This window comes from Capsicum annuum, chromosome 5, assembly GCF_002878395.1.
Source record: "Capsicum annuum cultivar UCD-10X-F1 chromosome 5, UCD10Xv1.1, whole genome shotgun sequence".
NCBI classification, from domain to species: domain Eukaryota; kingdom Viridiplantae; phylum Streptophyta; class Magnoliopsida; order Solanales; family Solanaceae; genus Capsicum; species Capsicum annuum.
Window position 1 is genome coordinate 67,760,894 of NC_061115.1, and position 2,921 is coordinate 67,763,814.

Sequence of the window (2,921 nt, forward strand, 5' to 3'; positions counted from 1 at the left end):
ATTAATTTTCAACTCTTAAATATTAGGAATAAATTGTGAAAAAGACAATTTTGTCTAAAGTAAGGACTTTTAATGAAGGACAAAAAGTTCAATTCATTTTTTAAGAGACTTCACACTTTTAATATATATATATATATATATATATATATATATAGAGAGAGAGAGAGAGAGAGAGAGAGAGAGAGAGAGATGTATAATTAAATATTTCATATATTTTTTATTTTACTCTCTTAAATTATTTAAATTTAAGTAATTTAATAATATAATAATTTTATCTTAATTAATTACAAATAAATATTTAAAGTAAAATAATTTTATTATTTTAATTGACTTTTATATTCAAAATTATTTTTTTTACTTATTTATTTTAGTAAATTTAAATTTTAAAATTATTTTTTTCTTATATAGAAATGCTAATATTTAAACTTAACTTAAAATTTTTAAAGTACATAATTAATAAATTTCATTTAATAAAATAAATTCTTAGTGAATATTTTCTTAAAATTTGTGTTGAGTCAATATGTATCAAATAAAAGAAATAAAGAAAAAATATATAATAAAATTTTATTATTGTGAGAAATAAGCATAATGCCCTATCCAATAAATTTTAATAATATCATATTTTGTATATGCAAAATATAGCATCTTAAATTTAAGTAATTTAATAATATAATAATTTTATCTTAATTAATTACAATTAAATATTTAAAGTAAATCAATTTTATTATTTTAATTGACTTTTATATTCAAAATTATTTTTTTAACTTATTTATTTTAGTAAATTTAAATTTTAAAATTATTTTTTCTTATATGGAAATACTAATATTTAAACTTAACTTTAAATTTTTAAAGTAAAAAATTATTAAATTTAATTTAATAAAATAAATTTTTAATTAATATTTTCTTAAGATTTGTGTTGGGTCAATATGTATCAAGTATAAAAAAAATAAAGAAAAAATATATAATAAAATTTCATTATTGTGAGAAATAAACATGATGCACTATCCAATAATGTTTAATAATATCATATTTTGTATATGCAAAAAATAGCATCTTAAATTTAAGAAATTTAATAATATAATAATTTTATCTTAATTAATTACAACTAAATATTTAAAGTGAATACATTTTATTATTTTAATTGACTTTTATATTCAAAATTAATTTTTTTAACTTATTTATTTTAGTAAATTTAAATTTTAAAATTATTTTTTTTCCTTATATAGAAATACTAATATTTAAACTTAACTTTAAACTTTTAAATTAAAAAAATTAATAAATTTATTTTAATAAAATAAATTCTTAATTAATATTTTCTTAAGATTTGTGTTGATCAATATGTATAAAGTAAAAAATAAATAAAGAAAATATATAATAAAATTTTATTATTGTGAGAGATAACATAATGCACTATCCAATATTTGTTTAATAATATTATATTTTGTACATGCAAAATATAGCATCCCGTATTTAATTAATCTACTACTCCGGTGAGTTATCGATGATTACTATTGGATATGATAAAATTATGTTAATTTTTATAGGAGTAACATAATCAATCGCTCTTAATTAATTATTATGAGTCATCTAGATATTAAGAAAATAAATAATATTTAATAAAAAGATAAAATAGACATAAAATACAAAATTAATTCTTGATGTTTTAAATTAAATTATCATCCTTCAAACGATGATTTTACTATACCACCCCTTATGATAAGTCATTTATGTATTAGAAAATTAAAAATAACAAAATGATATGTCAGTATAAAAAATTTGATTGACTATCAAAATTATATTAGTGTCATATAAATTTGGACAGGATAAAGAATGATATAAAGCAACATATATTATTTGAAAATGAAATAAAAAGTACTGTAAATAACAATAATTAATAAAAAATTTTACAAAATTGACTGATTGCCAAAATTTTATCTGTGCCGCATAAATGTGGAAGAAGAGAGTATTCATATTTTATTGAAAAATTATGTAAAAAATATTATAAATCAGATAATTAACAATTTTAAAAATTAAAAAATATAAAATATTTGTCTGGCCCTAGAAATTATATCATTGTCATTTAAATTGAAATAGAAGGAAAAGTATTATAAATCACAAAAATTAAAACTTAAATTAATTATCTAAATTCTATTTACATCTCATAAGTTGAAATAAAAAAAATATATATTGGGCCCGTGCGTGCATATCTAGTAATTTTACAAATAATCAAGTTCAATAATAAGAGTTATTTCTATGAAAAGTCAAATTATGTTTTAGAAATCTCCTCTAAATATCAATTTTATTATATTTTAGATAAGAATATTACCCAATTATCCCTATTTTTCTTTAAAAATACTTTAACACTTTAAAAATCTTTTGTTTCTCCTAGTTGGCATGCCATGTCACTAAATTTTATTTTATTAATAAAAAGATCTGTTTAGCTTTTCAAATCCATTTATCCAAACTTATGTCTAGAGCTGTCAAAATGGATTTGGCCAGTGATGTCGCTCCAATCCAATACTTTAATTAAGTGGGGTTAGGCTAAGTTTTTTCTGCCCATTTAGGAACGAGGCTTATAAGCCCAGCTTCACTTGGCCCATCGACCTCGGAGACCTAACCCGTCAGCCTCAGAGCCTAGCCCGTGAATCGGACATTAAAAATGATTATTAAATATTTTTAAGTTGATCATTTATCTGTTAGAAATTAGTATTTTGTCAATCTTTTCTGACAACTTATATTTTATCCATCCTTTGATTGATGCTAAGTTTTTGAAGGTTCTTAGTGTGTGTTTAAAATGACTTGGCCGGAAAGCAGTTGTGAGTTTTAAAAGGTTGGTTTTACTCGTGATGATTTATTACTTATTGCCTTTGCTTAATGTAATATTTTGTTCTTTAAATTTAGTTTCTCTTCTGTTATGATCT